The sequence below is a fragment of the Saccopteryx bilineata genome, chromosome 11 (assembly GCF_036850765.1).
Source record: "Saccopteryx bilineata isolate mSacBil1 chromosome 11, mSacBil1_pri_phased_curated, whole genome shotgun sequence".
Lineage (NCBI taxonomy): Eukaryota > Metazoa > Chordata > Mammalia > Chiroptera > Emballonuridae > Saccopteryx > Saccopteryx bilineata.
The window spans coordinates 19816725-19837407 of record NC_089500.1 but is presented as its reverse complement, the minus strand read 5'-3'; the positions used below and the strand labels follow the sequence as shown (position 1 = coordinate 19837407).

The following is a 20683-nucleotide window of genomic DNA, read 5'->3' as shown; positions in this document are numbered from 1 at the left end:
TTCAAATAGCCTGAAACCTACCTAGCAGAACTTAAAATTCCCTGAACCCATGTTTGAGTTTCGTACCTTAATGTCTCTGTGTTGAGGTTCCTCACCCGGAACCCCACTCTCTGTCTTTGTATCAGACTGGCCAGCCCTGCCCCTGAGCCTGGTGCCCAGGAGTGTCTGTGTGACAGTTTACTTTAACATATTTCCATATGAAAGTAGCAGCAGGAGTGTAGACAACTCCACTTTATACCCTACAGTTAAGTGCTTAGCATTTGACAGGAACCAGCATTCTAGAGATACTTACTCAGCCTTGCAGATATACTTGAAATCTACACCTGAGGGTTAATTAGCATAAGGTATGTGAGAAATGACTTTTCACCCTGTAATGAGTGGCAGTCAGCGATTGGTTAGAAAGATTGTCCAGGTCACACTTCCTGCAAGAAGAAGCTGCAAGCCTAGGCATTGAGTGCTGTGGAGTCCTGGGACCCCTGCTGCCCGTGTCCCAGACAGAAGGAAGGTACCTGCCGAGGTGCCAGAGGGCCAGGACGAGCACTTTCCTGAGCTACGAGAACTGTTGGGGTGGGGGGCTGTGTTTACAGGCTTGCTGGTACACATTAAACCAGGCATGGCCAATAGTTTTTGCTCTCGGGCCAGATTAGAAAGAAAACTTTTTTCACTGGCTGGATGAAATATTAAAATAAAAAAATGTTAAATACAAAAACGATTTGTTTAAGTAAACAAAATTTTATTATGTAATTTGTTTATGAATAAATGTAAGTAATTTAGTACAACAAATTAACAAAAAAACTAATGTGACTGTTGAGGCGCTTTGCATCACCTATTATTTTTTTAATATCTGGCTCTATACTTGTAGTAACTATTCTTAACACAGCCTCCAAATGTAAATCATTCAATCTTGATCTTGTACTTTTATTTAGATTCATTAAAGAAAAAGTTTGCTCACAAATATAAGTTGAGCTGAAGATTACTAAATATTCCTTGGCAAGTTTTTTTAAATTTCCATATTTTCCATTATTCAGTTGCTTATAAAAATTGCACAAATGAGTACAAAAGTTGTAAATCTTTATAATGGAATTTTTTAAAAAAATAAAGAAGTATCGTGAATCCATTCGACCAATTATTAGAAGCTAACCCTAGATTAGTCACACGCGGAATTCTTTTCCGCGTATCACCATCTTCTTAAATATCTTGATTTCCAATAATCAAAGACGCTTCCACTTCTGAGTAGCTGAGATTTTAACTTTCATTGTTGTACAATGGTTAGATATTGTAGTTTACCTATAACGATTTAAAAGTACCACTTATTTCATTTCCACAGTGCATCGTGTGGAGAATATTAAAAATTTAATCACGGGCCGCATAAACTCATTATGCGGGTCGGATCCAGCCTGCGGGCTGTATGTTGGCCAGGCCTACATTAAACAGTTGGCTGAGTTTCATCTAAGATGTGCTTACATCCTATCATACACCTGGCAGGGAGGCAGCTCAGAGGGGCTATTAGTCCTCAGCTAACCCAGAGGCTGCTGATAGTTCTCGGAAGAACCTGGCAGACAGTGTGGCCAGAAAGCAGAGCGGTCAGTCCCCCACAGGTGGTGTCAGCAGGCTCAGTCCCTATCCTGGCCCCTAGTTCTCAAGGTGGTGCTGACCAGGGCAGTGAATCAGCCACTGCAGAGCTCTGCCTGCTCAGTGGGCTCTCATTCCCCGTCTCCTTTCTGTGCCACGGAGTAAAAACACCTGCCTTAGGGGCTTCTTAGCAATCAAGGCACTTGGTTAAGGGGCATCTCTCCCCCTACAACCACCACAAAGAGGGGACTATGTGCTAGGCCACCACATGCCAGTTTTCTGCTGTGCCTCCTTTCCCTCCTGCTCACCCCACCACCCTCATTCCTGGGGTTCTTGCAGGAGCCATGACCCTACCAGCAAATGCCACACAGTCACTCCTCCAGAACCCAGTCTTCCACTCCGGCTCCCTGTGTCTCGGAGACTGAGATGCAGAGTGGATATAATGATATTGCCCTTTTTATGGGCCTGTCATGGAGGAAACTAGTTCATACATACAAAAGCATCGTGTAAGCACTGATCATGTTCGTTATCCCCCCCCCCCCCAGCGCGCACTATCAGAGCTCCATCCTGACAGGCAGTTTCGTTATTCTGATGCTCTACTTCAGGTTTTTATTCATAAAGAGCCTCTCCAGCCCTCACTTAGAGTTTATTTGCTCTTGGTTTACATGGAGTTATAATAAGTTTGATTTGCTCTCCTACTTTGCAGAAGATTAGAAACACCAAATTAAAAAGGATCTGTGGAGAGAGAGAGTGTACTCAAAACAGCAAGATGTGACTGCTGGTTGTGAAGGAAGTAAAAAATATAAACATCAGGCAAGAGAACGTGTAAATTCTGGGGCCATTTGGGTAGGAAAAAAGAGACAGAATAGTCCCATACCTTAGTAGTTCTTCAACAGTGACATTGTTCTAAAGCCCGGTGTGATGGTTGATGTTTATAATAATGACCCTGAGTTATTGAGAGACGATCAAATGATTTTTAGCATACTTTGTTTAATGAGGCAGGAAAGTATGTGATACGCTTTAGAACTTCCAACGAAGTGCTGCATGTTAAACTTGGGATGCTGAAAGTGATAAATCACCCTCCTGTCATTTGTTAAGGCAATTTATCTACCAGACCCAGTGCCCAGCTCATACGGGGTAAACAAGCATCACTTCACATGGTTACAGAAGCTAATGTTTGTAAGATACCTCCTAATCCACGAAATGCAAGCTCGTTTACACTATGAGAAATAGCTCCCAAATCTGAGTCCTGCTGGTGCTGCAGGAGTTCCACAGACACACGTGGGCACACACACACAGAGCCCAGGGCACATGGAGCTTAGGAAGAAGCTGAGGCCTGTAAGGGAGGCAGCCGTTTCTATTTTTACCGTCTGCTTCTCATCTTGCCCTAGAAGGCCTTATCCACTGTTATGTTTTGCTAAGTTGGGAGTGGATATGTTTTAGGGGTTCCACGGAAGGGCCTGTGGAATATTTTGCCTTGGGTGGCCAACACTGTCACCAGGGGAACCTGTGCTCAAGTTTGCCTGGGCTTTTTGGCAGCAGCCAGTCTTGAGAGTAGAGTGCCCTGGCGTGGGGGCTTTGCCCCACCAGTGACTCAGACACAACCCAGACTGTATTTTGATTTGAATCTTTCACCAAGATACATAGTTGGTAAATGGGTAACAGATTTGAAGGTCTGTGACAAATAGTCTAGCAGGAGACTGAGCCTTAAATTCCCACACATGTCTCCCCATTAAGAAGGAGGATGGTAATTACAGCCTGACATGACTGTTGTAGCCACTGCCATTTATTAAGCTCTTATTATATACCAGATACTGTGTACACATCAACGCTTTAGCTCAGATGAGAGGATCAAGGCTCAGAGAGGTTAAGTGACTTATTGAAAACCACACAGCTAACTAGAGAAGGAGTGGAAGTTGAAACCCAGATCTGTCTGCTTCCAAGGGTCATGCTTTTCTTTTTTTCTTTTTCTTTCTTTCTTTCTTTCTTTCTTTCTTTCTTTCTTTCTTTCTTTCTTTCTTTGCAAGGTAGGGGGACAGACGGGAAGGGAGAGATATAAGAAACATCAATTCTTCGTTGCAGCACATTAGTTGTTCATTGATTGCTTTCTCATATGTGCCTTGAAGGGGGGTTTCAGCAGAGCAAATGACCCCTTGCTCAAGTCAAAGACCTTAGACTCAAGCCAGCGACCTTGAGCTTCAAGCCAGTGACCTTGAGCTTCAAGCCAGTGACCTTTGGGTTCAACCCAGTGACCATGGGGTCATGTCTATGACCCCACGCTCAAGCTGGTGAGCCTGCACTCAAGCCGGCAACCTCGGGGTTTCAAACCTGGGTCCTTAGCATCCCAGGCTGATGCTCTATCCACTGCACCCCTGCCTGGTCAGGTTCCAAGGTCCATGCTTAAACCATGAGGTGAGCACCACGTGCTATCTCCTTTCCTGCAGGACCTGCCCAACCCTGGTCTTTGTGCTGAGAAAAGCACCCAGAGAGGGCTCCCAGAGAAAAATGCCAGAGACAGTGACATAGATCTGTTTAGATGGGGCACTGATGAAACTCTGCCTGGGCAGAGCACATCTCCCAGACTGGGTCGTCTGCTCTGCTGGCCAGAACAAAACATGGCAGCAGCAAGCGTGACCCCTCCCAGCGTGCGAGGGAAGCTCTCTGGGCCCCTGCTTTCGTGGTTGATGTGTCCTGACTCGGGCTTTCTCAGGGTCACTTCTAACCCAGCAATTTGCTGATTTCTTTAGATATACAGGACAAGGTTGAGGGACATCTGCCGGGGCAGCTCAGCTGCCCTGCCTCCCAGGAGGTGGAGCGGAGGCCCTGCAGCCCCACTCCCTTCTGGAGGCCGTCCGTCCACCCACAGCAGGACCTGCTCTCCCGGCAGGACCTGGCCCTCTGTTCTGCTTTCAGCTGACTTGGCTGCTGCTCTGCTTCCCCAGGAGACATGGCAGGTGGTCCATTGCCTTAGCCTGGTTCCGGTTCTTCCAGGTCTTCCTGACCTTCAGGTAAGTGGCAGTCGGAGTGAAAGATCCTAGGGTGGTTTGGGGTCACGATCTCAAAGGGGAAGAGTGGTGTGGGCAGATGATCACTTAGTCCCAGTGCTCTGCCAGGCATCCTGAGACCTGGAGTTCTGGGCTATGTTCCTCATAGGGTCCAAGAACAAAAAAAGGAAGAAAGAGGTCACTGTGGGACCATGACATTTTCATAGTTTTTTTTGGTTTTTTTGTTTTTTTTTTTAGGGGATTAGACAGATAGAAGCAAAGGGATCCTGGCAAGGGATAGTGGGGAAATACCGTAGGACAGGTACGAGGGATAGCGGGGAAATACCGTAGGACAGGTACGAGGGATAGCGGGGAAATACTGTAGGATAGGTACTAGGGATAGTGGGGAAATACTGTAGGACAGGTACGGGGGATAGCGGGGAGGGATAGCGGGGAAATGCTGTAGGACAGGTACGGGGGATAGCGGGGAAGTACTGTAGGACAGATACAAGGGATAGCGGGGAAGTACTTTAGGGCAGGTACGAGGGATAGCGGGGAAGTACTGTAGGAAAGATACAAAGGATAGTGGGGAAATACTGTAGGACAGGTACAGGGGATAGCGGGGAAATACTGTAGGACAGGTACGAGGGATAGCGGGGACATACTGTAGGACAGGTACGAGGGATAGCAGGGAAATACTGTAGGACAGGTATGAGGGATAGCGGGGAAATACTGTAGGACAGGTACGAGGGATAGCGGGGAAATACTGAAGGACAGGTACTAGGGATAGCAGGGAAATACTGTAGGACAGGTACAAGGGATAGCGGGGAAATACTGTAGGACAGGAACAAGGGATAGCGGGGAAATACTGTAGGACAGGTACGAGGGATAGCGGGGAAATACTGTAGGACAGGTACAGGGGATAGCGGGGAAATACTGTAGGACAGGTACGGGGGATAGCGGGGAAATACTGAAGGACAGGTACAAGGGATAGCAGGGAAATACTGAAGGACAGGTACAGGGGATAGTGGGGAAATACTATAGGACAGGTACAGGGATAGCGGGGAAATACTGTAGGACAGGTACGAGGGATAGCGGGGACATACTGTAGGACAGGTATGAGGGATAGCGGGGAAATACTATAGGACAGGTACAGGGATAGCGAGGAAATACTGTAGGACAGGTACGGGGGATAGCGGGGAAATACTGTAGGACAGGTACAGGGATAGCGGGGAAATACTGTAGGACAGGTACAGGGATAGCGGGGAAATACTATAGGACAGGTACAAGGGATAGTGGGGAAATACTGTAGGACAGGTACGGGGGATAGCGGGGAAATACTGTAGGACAGGTACGAGGGATAGCGGGGAAATACTGTAGGACAGGTACGAGGGATAGCGGGGAAATACTGTAGGACAGGTACGAGGGATAGCGGGGAAATACTGAAGGACAGGTACAAGGGATAGCAGGGAAATACTGAAGGACAGGTACAAGGGATAGTGGGGAAATACTATAGGACAGGTACAGGGATAGCGGGGAAATACTGTAGGACAGGTACGAGGGATAGCGGGGAAATACTGTAGGACAGGTACAGGGATAGCGGGGAAATACTGTAGGACACAGGTACAAGGGGCCAATGTTTTGAGGGTCTTGAGTGCCAAGCAGGGGGCTTGGCTTTTTGTCTTTTACACAGTAGGGATCCATTCATGGTTCCCGAGCAGAGATCTCACCCGATGCAATAGTGCTTCAGTGAGCTGAGCCCAGCAAGATCAGCATATGTCCAAGCCTATGTTGCTCCTGGAAAATGACCTTGTCAAAATGCTGCCTTGTTGATAGTCCATGGTTGTCTTTAGTGCTGTCCACCATATATTTCTAGCTCTCTGCCTCTCAGGAATGCAGTGGGTTACATTTTCCTATCTTTGTCAAAGTTAGGTGTGACCATGTGACTTGGTTAGACCAATGCTGGAGCTTTTTCTTAAAGGGCTAGATAGCAAATAATTTCAGCTCAGGGCCCCCACTGTCTCTCCTGCAAGTGCTCATCTCTGTGGTCCTCGTGTGGAAGCAGCCCCGATGAGATGCAGAGGAGAGAGTGCAGCCATGAGCCCACAAAATGTCATTTAGAAAAGCAGCTGGCTGGCTCTCGGGCAATAGTTTGCGGACCCCTGGACCAGCACACTGCGAGCTGTAGTGATGCTTTCAGACAGAAGCTCTGGTCATGGTGTGCAGTGACTATGGAGGGACGTGTGGAGGTGAAGCCTCTCCCGGTTTGGGACCCCAGGTAAACACACGGCGTGAATAAGATAGGAACTTGGCAGTGTTAAGCCACTGAGATTCTGATGTCGTTACTTCCTGTAGCATAACCTGTCTCTGCTGCATGATATTGTGTCATCTAGACACACAAAGCACCGCTGTCAGCATTCTCTTAGTTCTCATCATCACAGTCAACATTTGCTAAACACTTAACTCTGTGCCTAGCACTATGTAGAGGCCTTTACCAACTCTGTGTCAATAATTCCTTCCCACAAGTATGGGACCTGAGTACTGTGAAGATGCCCGTTTTTACAGGAACAGGAGAGGGAAGTTTAGAAAGATGAGATAAGTTGCCCACAGTCTCATGAATGGTTAAGTGTTGGAACTGGGGCTTGAGCCAGGGTCTTCTGATTTTGAACCCTAACTTCTTAACCTCTGTGTATCCTGCCTTGGGTTTAGATCTTTGGATTATTACTATTTTTTTTATCCCTTCACTCCTTTGAACACTGCTCTTGGCTGTGCGTGCTCCTTTGACACGACCCACAGTGGCCCTGTCAACAGGGTGAGAATGAAGAGTCTTGCTCCCAGAAAAGTGCTGGTCTGAGCAACGGAGGAGGCAGATGGAAATAGCCTGAGGGATGAATTGGAGTGACAGCTCAGACACTCAAAGGAAGATGGCCACTTAGAAAACACTGGCAGATCTCAGGAATCGCTCTCCTTCAAGAATTTGTGTATTTCCATCAGTCACGTGTCAGCCCTGTTGTCAGCCTTCCATTCTCAGCCCTGTTCTCTGAAGGGAAGAAATCATTTACATTCAGGAACTGTCTTGAGAAATTGTGTTACTCCCGTCCCTGGCCTGGCAAAGCACTGACTGGACAAGCTCTGACTGTCATTTCTGATGGTTTTGCAGATAAGTGACCAGTCTTGTGTTGCCATAGCCTAACTCTATTTGATCCAGCAGTATAAGCAGCCACACAATGCGTTCTCGTGACGGCTGAAGAGCTTCCACTGAAGAGACCGTGTGTCGCATCATTCCATATTCTCTATTCCAAGTCCCACTTAATTAAATTTCTTCATTTGGTGTCTTGGAAGATTTTTTCCCTCATGAAAGTGATGCCTTTGTCTAATCAAAAGTGAGACTTACATAAGCAATCTTGTTTCCCATTTCACCTGAGCCTCCCAGTTAGAGGTCAAGGAAGGGGGAGAACTCCACATTGCCTGGAGCAGGAGGTGCCCAGGAGGAGGGGCTTCTTACCAATGCCCCGGGTACTAACCTGGAGACACGGTTTCTCCAGGGACGTGTGCGTGAGAGAAGCCACTGATTCTGCCATCTTGGGCATCTCCGATGTTGTACTTCTCCTCTGCATATTCCCACAGTGAGCCCAATAATGTCAGCTTCCTACAGTTTTTTAAGTGAATGTGGAGATTGTAAGAGAACTTTCAGCATAGTGACTTCTTGGTGGCTGCAGACAGTTTGCGACAATGATACGCCCTCTGGAGCAGCTCTTGGGGCCTCCTCATTGACCTCTACCAGGTGACTGAGCAGTGTGGACCTTTCCTTTTCTTCAGCTTTAAAATTGTTTTCTATTTTTTTTTATTGATTGATTTTAGAGAGAGAGGAAGGGAGGGAGAGAGAGAAAGAGACAGAAACATCCATTTGTTTCTGTATGTGCCCTGACCAGGGATTGAACTGGCAACCTTTGCATAGTAGAACGATGCTCTCACCAACTGAGCAAGGTGTCACTGAGCTCCTTATCCAGGCCTGGGACAGAGCGTGACCTTGCAGATGCTGCCCTATGTGAGGTGGCACATATTTTTGATACCTGGGACATTGTCCCCTGTCCTCAAGGAAGACTTCAGAGCACCATTCAATGAAGTGGTACTTAATCCTCAGGGTCAGCAAAGAAGAATAAAGTGGCCCAGAGGAAATAGTAACATTCCTCCAGCAGCACCTGTCCACATCAGCAAGATATGGGGACACTGATTGAACAGCCAAGGAGGACTCTATTGCTGGATACTTCAGATGATCACAGGGTCCACATCACCTCCCCCAGATTAGCACACGGGCTCCTAGTGCAGGGATGCCCTTGGGCACACTTCTTTCATTCTCTCTTTTTAGTTTGGATTTTTAAAGATTGAAGTATGCTATGTAAAGTAAAGCTCATGAATCTTAAACATACAGCTTGGTGAATTTAATTTTTACCCATGTATACACTATGTGACCAGATAAAAATTTAAATTTAAATAATTTAAACAAGGCTAAATTGTTATTTAATTTCTTGAACATTGAGTTTAAAATCATACTGAACATTGTTATAAAAGTGAATCAGGGTTGCATTTCACATATATTACCTCTAGTGTGTAAATAAGCGTTCTGTGAACAGTGTAGACTATTTCTCCACTTCCATGTGCAAGTCTTGTAAATGCCACACTAATCCAGTGGTGCTGCTGGGACCAAGAATTGAAAGATGAAGAGATACAAGAGAGAGAGAGAGAGAGAGATTGAGATTTTGCCTTCTGGGAAATAATAGTTCATTATGCGGAAATCTGCTGCATTGCTGCTGCCGGAGAAGGGTTTGATGAGTTAGTACACGAGTGCCAGCCCCACTCAAATTCTCCCTGAGCTCTGAAACTGCATCTGTCCCTGATTCTGCCAATGACAAAGTCCCCAGTCTCACAGCATTTGGACACAGTGGCCTTTTGTTTGGAGATTAAGACAAGAGATGAGAAGTGTTTCCCTGGGGCTTAAATACTAGGTACTGTTCAAGGTAATGGTTCACACCGCGTCCGTGCTCAGCACTGGATCCTGAGTGACCAGAAGCCCCACATATTCTTTAATTATTGTGTGTGTGTGTGTGTGTGCGCGTGCGTGCGCGTGTGCCAGAACTTTCTGAAGTGGGGCTCCATGCACATGCCCTTCTTGTTCGAGTCTAAGGGGGTGTTTGCTGTCCCCCCTCATGATATGGCTTAAACAATATAGAAGTTTATTTCCTTCTCAGGTAACCTTGCAGGCATAAGTAGTCCATGAAGTTATGTCAGCTCTTGGGCCTCGACAACCCAGGCTCCCCTATCTTGTTGCTCACCTATCGTAACATGTTGCCCTCATCCCGAATGGCTCAAAATGGTTCCCATTGTATCTGCATTTCAGCCAGCAGGAAGGGAAAAGGTGTCTAAGCAGAAAATGCCCTTCTTTAAGGTTCTGACCCTGAAGTTGCACATATCAATTCTGCTCACATCCCACTGTCCACAGATGGCTGAGAAATGTAGTCTTCTCCTGTGTGTCCTTGTGTTCAGCTAAGAATGATACTTATATAAGAGAAGGGGAGGGCATAATCTGAGTGACAACCAGTAATCTCAACCACAAGCATCTATTTTTTTTATATAAATTTGTAAGGAAGGATGCTAATTTCTATTCAAGGATACAATGCCCACATTCAGTTGTTATTCATAAAAACGATAGAAAGCGTTGTATGGTTAAAGCACGTTGCAGGCTGGATGCTACCTGAAATGTTCAACTGAGGTTCCTAACTCCTTCAAGACACCCGGCTGGGGGTGGGGACTGACCTGGGTTCAGATCCACAGCCAGCCACAACCTAATAAAGTGAGCTTGAGCTGGTTATAGTACTTCTCCTGGCCTCTTCTTTTCACTTTCAGTAAAAGGAGGGCTTTGGGCTAGACTGCTGGTTTACAAACTGGGTTCTGTAGGGTCAGTGCACAGGCTGATGGTTGGTTCTGAATTCTTCTTACCTCTGGGTTAGTCATGGCACCTCTATTTTTATTGCTTGTGGGTGAGGGGAACAGAAGAGGGCTGTTTCAGCTAAAAAGGAAGTTTGAAAATGCCCCGACTCGTTAACCCCGGCTCTGTTGCTTACCCTCCATGACAGGTCAGGCTGCAGTACTTACCTCTCCCGAGCCTCATCGCTGAAATATTGCTTCCTCTTTTATAAAATATTGCTACTATTATTTACCTCTTGGAATTGTCTCGGGGCTTACATGAGATATTATAGTTAAGAGGGCTTATACTGGTGAGTCTGGTGTGAGGGCATGTTTAATAAATGAGGGTAGTTATTATCATGGTCGCCACCGTCAACCTCAGCCCTGAGGTTTCAGCCATAAGACTTTGTGTTGCTGTGTATCATGCCAAATGAAGGACCGTTTTATAAAGTGAATAATTGTTGGGATTAAATATTATTTTCATTCTAGCTGGGTTTGTTTCCAATACTTCATGACATAAAGTAATTAGGAGCCAATTGAATAGGCAAAGACACTCATAGCATGCTAAATGACATAGACTTTAATTCACTCACGGTTTAGACGAGTGGCCTGCTAAGTCTCGGTCCTCGCCTCGGCGGGGCCCTGAACGAACGGGCTTGGAGAGGCAGAGGGCTCCGTGGCCGTTGCCAAGGGAACTCAGTGGGCGACGTGGAGTCTGCGTGGAGTCTTAGGAGTCTGCCTTGATCTTCCCAGCTACTTTTATCTGATTGGCCACTCGTCACATTATAGGGTTACATTATCACACTTCAAACTTAAGTCATACCTGGGCTTGATGAGGTTGATGGATAAAGTTATCAGAAAAGGGAGTAAACTCGTTACACCCTGGTAATCAGGCCTCATAACGTGGGCTTTTACACGTGGTATAGGCATGCAGTTGAAACATAGGGAGTTATCTCAAAAGGGAGTAACTGGTTACACCTAACTCACTCTTAGTTTCCTTTTTACATTTTATATTAATTTGATTTTATGTTTACTCTAACAGTGATGATCAGTGGGTTTTTTTCTTTGCTCCTGGATGTTTGCAGTTGCTCTTGAGGTAAGTAAGGCACACTAGAGTCAGCCCGTTCTGGGCAAAACAGTTTAAACGTAACTAATGTGTAGTTTCTGTCATTTCAGAGACAACATTGAAAGAGCCATTTTTGCACAAAGAACACAACTTCAGTCTTTTAAATCAAGGAGAAAAATGATTCAAATTTTTAAATGCTGCACATGGCAGGAAATAAAGCACAGCGTTTAAAGCACTTCATACAGTTAAAGAGAAGGATAAGCCCATGGAAAACCCCATGATATTACTTTTTGTCAAACTTGACTTTCCAGGGATTACACTGCCTTTGATTTTTAGACTCCTGTTTATTCCAGTTAGTTAAACCTTGACAAAGTCCGTTGCAGAGCTGATGAAGTTATTTTTCCGAACTCTGTGATCCTGGAGCTGAGAATGCCTGGGGGTCATTGATTGCAACTATTCTTGTGGGTCAACTGGTTGTTACACACTACAAATCAAATGGAAGACATGTGACAGGACTTCTGATCCACTCACTCATCTTATGACTTAAAATCCTCTTTAGAGCCTTCCTGTTATCTTTACCCCAACTCATCACCACAGACCTTTAGCCACTCCTCATCCATCTTGTTTTCTAGCTCTGTAACTGTCCTTAAATCTCCACACTGAAGTGATGCTCAGAGTTTCTCTGATGCCAGACTTCATATCATCCTTGACAAATTATCACTGTTCCTTCTCGAACATGTCCTGGGGCAGGGAGCTCACTGCTTTATCAGGAGTTAGCCATTCCTTTGGAGAAGAGTGCCAACACACCTGATAACTTTCTTCTTTTGCCCTGAAACTTGCTTTTCTGATGTGTGTGAGTGTGTGTGTGTGTATAAGTATATATACATATATGTGGCATCTATAGCATACCTATATCTGTACCCGACATCCCTTTTTACCCTCCAGATCAAACTCATATCAATCTGCACAGCAACCTTTCAAATATTTGAAGCCAACTCACATCTATCTTCAGTGTTAACATGCTCGGTTCTCTTGTCGTTCTTCATGTATTGTGATACTTCTGACCTACCTGCCCATCCCCCTGCAAAAGAGAGAATTATTGAAGAATCTATTGTGAAGACTCAAGTTTGTAGAAATCGTAGTTAACATGATCCAGCCATAGAATCCTAGCTGAAGGCATATGCTATCCTGTATTAGATACTAATTATCTACAGTTTTGATGTCTGACATTCCTTCATCAGGAAAATGAAATGACCAGCCATGATTTATTTTTCTGTGAGTCATTGTATTTACCTGGCACATGAACTGCCTCATCAAAATCCAGGCATTTTCATTAAACTGGACTTAGTATACTTGACTCACCCAATGAGACAATCAAATCTCAATTGTCACTGATGAACACCCCTGTCTTCCTGGGTGTTTTCAGTAATCCTTCCTTCCCCAACGCAATGACATTCTCATACTCATGGAAACCTCCTGTAGGCATTATTCTAAACCACTTCATCCTTTTGGCAAAGCTGAGAATCACAGTCCAGATGTCTCTCCCCTTCCCCTCTCCAGTCCTTTCTGTCTGCCTTGTTGGTGACAGGAGAGACACAACTTCAGGCCGGACCATGAGGAGCTTGGCGTGAGCGAGGACCCTGGGCTGTGCCACAGAGTCGCCAACCACAAACAGAACTGGGGTGTTGGCTCTCCCAAGGAAATGCAGGCCATGCAGCTTCTTTATTTGGGTTGGCAACAGGACTTGTGCCCTTTGCTTTTGCTGAGGCCCAATCACTTGCTGAATATTTATTTGTCCCAAAGATTATTTAGTTATCCTCAGGAATCCAGGCTCTCCGGCCAACATTTTCCCTTTGGCATGGCTTCCCAGTGGGGAATGTGACCGACCCCTCTCCTTTCACAAGGGACCTGCACAATCATCCAGTTGGAAGCGTAAGAGTAGAAAAGCAGAATGGGACCTAGGAGGACGCGTGACTTGCTAAGAGACAGCCGTAGCGCTCAGACTAGAGCTTGCATCTCCTGATTCCAAATCTGGGGTTCTTTCTAGAATTTATCAAACTTCTGGGAGCATATAATTACCTGAAGAACTGATGAATAAAATGCAAATTCGTAGACCCCCCCCTCCCCTGTTGAACTTGCACCATCCTGTGGCCCAGGTTCTGAGACGCCTGCGTGGACTGGGTTCCTCCAGCTTATCCACATTTCCTGTCTGCTTGTGTTCACCTAAGGAAGGAAGTCCAGCTATGCAGTTAAATACTGTATACTTTTGTTTATTTTTTAAAAATTGCAGTACCAAGAATGTTACAGTAACATACAGAAAGAAAAAACTCTGCGAGTGCCCAGCCCCCATAAACCGTCCATTTACCCTCTCTTCCATCTTTGGAAAGGTTACATATGTATGTAGGTAGCTGTCAACCTAATAATTATTTGGCATTACTTTTGCTTTTTTTTTGAGCCAAATAGCCTCGTTATTATTTGATTTTCTAGGAAATAGGGCCCTTGAAAACTATGAAAGAGGAAATATAGTGTCTAACAGTGTTGCATCGAGTGTCTGTTACGTTACTGGGCACTATGCCCAATGTTTTACACACATTCACTCATTGAGTCCCATCAACCTTATGAGGAAGGTCCTGTTATCCCCATTTTCCAATTAAGGAGACGGAGGTATGGAAAGGCTAACTAGCTTGAACCAAATTTAATGGCTAATAAGCAGTCAAGTTGAGATTCAAACCCTCTAACTTTAAAGCATACATTCTTCCTCACCACACTGCCTCCCAGACATGCAGACAAGACAGAAGCTGCCTGACCTTCAGGTCCTCGCCTGGAGAAAGGATATCTAAGCAGGACACATCTAGAGGATAAAAATAACAAGTGTCCTTGAATTCTAACACGTGTGTTGAAGATACATGGGAGTGTAGGGAGTAAAGGAGGAAATACCTGTGTGAGCTGGAAGCCTTTAATGCAAGGGAGGAAAATGGGTCATTTTCCTCATGGCAGAGGAGCAAGGATAGGTTTGGGGCAAGGGAGTTAGTTATTCAGTGAAATGAAGTCACAGAGAGCCCTGGTCTGCAGGAAGACATCAATTTTGGCTGACTCCCCAAATAGACCCTTTGCCGGAGTCACTAAGATTTGAGATTTGACTCTTCTTTCTTTCCAGAGCTGTTGATTGGCACAGACAGAACCCCAGTGGTAGGAAAAGGGAATCATGAGCTGGAGAATTAAGCTCTTAACAAGTCAGAGTATAGGAGCTACCAAGGACAAAATTGTCCCCAGCGATGCAGTCTCCGTTGACCCCAATGAGTTATTTTAAAAGTTTTTCTTATGATTTCTCTGGAGTTTCTTCAAAGTCTTCTTCTCCAAGTATTCATGGTTCATTTGCCACTTCGTGTGAACACATGGCATTGTTTCATGTGCTAGTCATCACTGTCAGAGATGCCAGCTGGCATATATGATCTCGTGCCCTGCACTGAGCTAGGCATGGAAGACACTGTCGTTGGTCTTTACAGCCCGTTTGGGGAGAGAGGCCTCATCCATAATACCAATTAACAGCCCTTATAGTTCGCTGTGATCTCAGTGGGCTTTATTATAAGGGAGGCCCCAAATTAAGAGGAGAGAATAAAGGTGAGCCAAAGAGTAGGAGGCGGGAGAGGCCATGAGCCCGGGTGTGGCCCCGGGTGTGGCCCCGGGTGTGAGGGGCTTGTCTGCCAGGGAAGGCCGGCCTTGAGAGGAGGCTTTGCCAGAGGACTGGAGCTATTTATGCAAGATGGGGCAGCGAGGGTGCTTCAAGCAGGCCTCTCCTTGTCTACACCATTGCCTGTGGGAGGAGCCCCGGTCCAACCCCAGGATCCGACCATTCTCCCCGGGGCCCTGCCCTGTGTGGAGTGGCCAGTGGCATTGCCTGGGAAGCAGGCTCTGTGACAAGACCAGTGTAAAGGGCATTTGTTAGAGGGGCCTCTTGGGAAAGGAGTAAGAGGGAAGGGATTTGAGGATACCCTTGGGCTGTGAGGCAGTCCCACGGATGGCCTTGACTGACACTCTGGGGACTTCTGCCGCTGAAATGGTCCTTCAGAGCTGCCCCAGGTTGCAGGCCTTTATGCTCTCGTGCCAGTTTGTCCTTGCATGTGGGCTGCCCTGGGAAGGCAGCAGGACCTCGGGTCTATTCGGCCAGGGCGGTTCTGAGTGGGGGCAGCCTCCCCTGTGGCTGTGGCAGTAAGTCCTCTAAGTCCTCTCTCCCTGATGGGGCACTTGAGCAGCACAGAAGGGATTGACGTGACTGCAAACAGCTCAGGTGGATGGCACCAGGTGCCTGACTTGTGGCTGCAACACAACGGAGTAGATTTGGAACAGCAGCATTTGTTTAAAAATCAATAATTTTCCAGGCCAAGAAAGACTGTTTTGTGAATTGTTGAGTAGCAGCCACCACAAACTGCTAAGTAGGTGGGTTTCAGGCTTTATGAAACCAGCATCATTCGTAGGGAGCGTGAACGCCAGTGTCGCCAAGCCAAGTACTGATCCCTGGGGAGGAGTCCGTGACCTGAGGAGTCACGTAAATGGTATCACTTCAGATACTGCTCCCCGAAGACCTTTGTTCAGAGACAAAGCCTGTGGAGTAAGATAAATATCTCCTGTGTGTGCAGCTATTAGTTATTCGGGAGACAGCTGAGGAAACAAAATAATTGATAGCATTCCTCTTTTCCAGGAGCTGAAATAGCTCTGTGGGCACCATTTCTCAGCCTTTAAGAAAGTGGTAGGAGTTAATAAGGGGGCATTCATTCTACTTATTTGGTCGGAGATAGGGAAAATCTCCATGGAGTGAGGTCAGTTCCCTGAAGTCTCAGGTCAGGAAGTGAATAATCCCCAGACAGAACCTGGACCAGTAGGTCTCAGTGACTGAAGTACCAAAGTTCTTGGAGCAGGGCATCACTGGACCTCAAAAAAAAATTACTGACATTGTGCAGCAGTGTAGAGTTACAAAAAACTCATTTAGATTCCTCCTAAAATCTGTTGGGCCCCAGACTTTCCCATCTGTGTAAGTGGGACCACAAATACCAAGTCAGTCAAGCTAAATAATTAGGATTTTTTTTTAAATTTCTCCTGTCCTTGTTCCTTATGGCTGAACTGTCAGCAAATCTTATTTGTTTTACTTCCAGAAGGCATTTCACACCTCTCTTCACCCCTCCACCTTGACCCTGACATCCAAGTTCAAGCCAGCATCTCGCCCACCTGGGTCACCTCGTGGCCTCCTTACTGATTTCCTTGTTTGCACTCTTGCTTCCCTCAGAGTACATTTTTCACATTTCAGAAATCACCCAGAGGGAACTTGTAAACATGCAAATTAGATCACATTACTCCCCTACTGGGAACACTTCATGGCTTCTTAGTACATAGAATAAAGTTAAAACTCCTTATTGTGTCATGTAAGACTCTGTGTGATCTTCCTGTTCAGCCTTGTACCTTACTGCTTTTCTTGCTTCAGCTCCACTACTCTCTTTCTTCAATATACCAAGCTCTTTCCTGCCTCAGGGCCTTTGCACTTGCTCTTTTCTCCACCTGTAATACTCTTCCTCCAGCTGTTTACATAAGTGGTTCCTTCTTATCTTTCAGGTCTCAACCCTAACGATGTCTTTTCAGAGAGGGATTCTAGCTAAAATAGTAATCTCCCCTGAGAGGTGCTGTTCTACCCTTATCTCTACTTACTTCCTTCTTGACCCTTATCAAAATCTGATTTCATTTTGTTTATCTCTGTGTTCTTATGTATTATCTGTCTTCTCTCCCTGTAGTATTCCACCAGAGTAAGGATCTGTCTACTGGTTTACTGTCATATCTCAGGACTAACACAATATTGGGAACATATTGTAATAAGTGTGTAATTGGCATATGGTGAAAGAATGAATGATTATATGAGTATACTGGTGTTTTAGGGCCTGTTGTACAAATGGAAACAGAGCACAGGAGCACCAGCCAAATTATGATTTCAAAATTACCTTCCTAGAGACTTGTACATTGTTTTAATTTGCAAATATTTTATTCACGGTTCTAGAAGAGTACATTATTTAAAGGAAGTCAACACATGAGTAATTGGTGGTGACACCATGGAGCTATTAAATGATGGAGCAGTTGCCTCATGCACAGAATTTTTATACTGTGTTGCTTATAAAACAGTGTATAGGTATGATCCTATTTTTCCTTTTATAAAATGTTATCATATATATACAGGAAAAGCTGGAAGGATGTTACCAAAGTGTTAGCCAGTACTGTCTGGGGTCTTAGGGTTATTCTTTCTGATTTTTCTTTATCTGATTTTTATATAGTAAATTTGTAATTTTTTAAAAAGCAGCCATTGTTTTTGTTTTTGAACATACCAATAGTGACTGCATTTGTGGAGTAAAGAAAAAGTACCACCTTTGTCTCTTGCCAAAACCCAATTTTTTATACCTTGGTTTACTTGCTTTTTATAAATAAGCTCTGAGTTAGTTTTGTGGGGGTGTGGAGGAGGTACCATTGGTGATAATATTGTTTTAAGACACATCTCTTCCAAGATAAACAGTGTCCTTCCTGGAGGGCCCGCCTGGTACGCCCTCCCGGTGCAGGCTCCCGGGAAGCTCTGGCTGCCTTGGGGTCTTCAGGGAACTGGACGTGTTCAGAAAACGACACTTGAGCATCCACTTGAGGAGTGTTGAGTCAGCTCTAAGTTTTGTCAAAGCCCTTGGCCGGGCCAGACAGCCACATCTTCTCCCTCGGTCTGTGGTACTAGATCCTATGTGAATGCACTCTCTGAGGTACCTGGCAGATGAAAAATCCCTGAAAATGAAATTCACATCCTGGTTGGTTTGTGCAGCCCAAGTGCAGGGTGCCCTGAGGACTCCGCCAGTGGGGTGCCCCTGGAGTGGAGTTGGGGCACAGGGACGGTGCTGGAGGAGGAGTGTGGCCTGTGTCAGGGATGGCTGGTCACCACGACCTCAGGAGGCCTTGCCTCAGGTGACCAGAATCCCAGCAAAGGTGAAATGTGGCTAGCTTCTTCTCCTTCTTCACTTGCCCTTGCTTCCAATTTTTCCCCTTTCCTGGGCCTCCAGCATTGTCCTTTGAGAACCTCTATCTAGCTTCCTCCCCTTAAGACCTATAGGAGTCAAGAACCAATGTTCTGCAAACAGATGTGCATTAGGCTCTTAGCAGGTTGTGACAGAGAGGGCAAAAGAGGCCAAGGAGTAGAACAGTCCCTTCGTGGGGCTCCCCCCTGAATTAGAGAGGGGAGATAGGCTGTGGAGGGCAAGATAAAGTATAAGGCACAGACACCAGGGTGGACATGAGACAGTGAATGCCTACGTAAGAATCCAGGCTACATGCCAGATAGGTGAGGTCTGAGGGTTTTACCATATTGGAGGCCCTCTAAAAAGAAGGAATACAGAACTGCCAGGGCCTCCCAGGATCTTGGAAGGGCTCTTGCACATGAGAAGCATTCAGTTTGAGCTTTATTAGTCTCCTGGCATATCAGTCAGGGTTTTCCAGAGAATTGGTTCATACAATTATGGGAGTTGGCAACTTCAAAGTCTGTAGGGAGTGTAGGCGGACTGGAGACCTAGGAAGAGCCAATATTGTAGTTAAAGTCCAAAGGCCATTTCCTGGCAGAATTTTCTCTTGCTCAGAGCTCAGTATTTCTATTCAAGCCTTCAACTTATTGGATGAAGCCCACCCACATTATGGAGGCAATGTGCCTGACTTAAAACCTTCTGATTTAAAATCTCACCCCAAAACACCTTCATAGAAACATCCAGAATAATGTTTGACCAAATATCTAAGGACCATGCCCAAGTCAAGGTAACAGAAAATTAACCATCACACCTGGTAAACCACCCTCTAAATGTGGAGTTAGTGAGAGGAGAGAATGCTATGGGCCAAGTTGACAGCAAAGGCTTCTTGGGAGAGGTGGCCTTGAGCCAGTATTGGTGTATGGATTGGGCTTTATGGTGTCCACTGTTCTTGCATATTGAGCCACAAGAGAGACTAAGGAGTCTGTGTCCCATGGCTCTCTGCCAAGTGCCTCACTAGAGGCTGGAAGGATTCTAGGATGGCTAATAGATTGATAGTCTTTGTTCTAAGTGGTCCTGAAGGCCATTACTTTTGGCCTACTTGTCCCCATATCATCTCACCATGGGAACCTGTTTTCCTTCTTCTTGTCCTATTTCCCCTCCCTCTCCTCCTCCTCACACTTTTCCTGACTTTGCCCTCCTCCCTCAGTTTAAACCTCAGGTCAGACAAGGTCTGCCTGTCTCACTGGAGGTTCTGAGAACTCCAGAAAATGAGCTGCATTCACATTCACAGGATGAGCCATAGCCTCAGTCCATGGTGTTCATGCACCCGGGTCTCAGCGATGTTCAGAAGGAAGCTGTGCTCTGTCCTTTTCCGTATCCCCTGACCGTGTGCCCAAGTGGCTCTTTGCTAACACTAATCCGTGTGTGATGTTGTTCTTCATGTAGGTATAATTTATCATTTAAGGGGGCTTCTCTCTGCTCTGTGCACAGGGAAGCCAGCCTCCTGGCTCTTCCCAGCCCCCCATCAAATCAGTCCGCCAAATGGGTTTTTGCATTAGCCCTATAGCTAAGAGAGGGACGGAGGGCGTTGCTATTCCCATTCAGCACTTATGCATTTCCCGCTCTCATCTTGGCCAAGCGACCTCCATTTCAGCTCCTGTTGTGTTTCTTGAGCTGGGTCCCACCCAGACCTCCCTCTAAAATGAGATTCTGAAAGCAGGAAGCTGACAAAAATCATCAGAGTGGGGTACAATAGATAGCAATGACCCGGTGAAGCCATAGACACTACCTTCCAGAATATTCCTTCCTGCTCCCTACTACTAGCTTCAGAGTCGGCCTGGGTCTTGGGGAAAGGAAAGCCTCAGACATGTTTCCTACAGCATGCCAAAACCCAGCCTTGAGATCCTTCTGATCTGAAAACACCATACTACTAGGATGTATTCACACCAAAGTTGTCTGCTTGTCATGGTCCCTTGAACCAAAGTTGTCTGCCCGTCATGGTCCCTTGCCTGCATTTAGCATTTATAGCTTTTAACACTCTTCCTGGCAGTAACCTGACAAGGAGGACA

The 20683-nt window shown here is 45.9% G+C and overlaps 1 protein-coding gene across 6 annotated transcripts in view; it reads left to right on the top strand.

Annotated features, from left to right (window-relative positions):
• The window catches only part of MAPK4 (mitogen-activated protein kinase 4), a 143200-nt gene that overhangs the window by 39898 nt on the left and 82619 nt on the right, over window positions 1-20683 (top strand). Inside the window, exon 1 of one of the 6 annotated variants that reach the window (XM_066246884.1) lies at window positions 4558-4580. The exons of the other annotated variants lie outside the window; for them this stretch is intronic. The gene's annotated coding sequence lies outside the window, so the exon portion shown is untranslated. Of the gene's footprint in view, window positions 1-4557; window positions 4581-20683 lie in introns of those variants that run through there. 6 annotated transcript variants of the gene reach the window in all.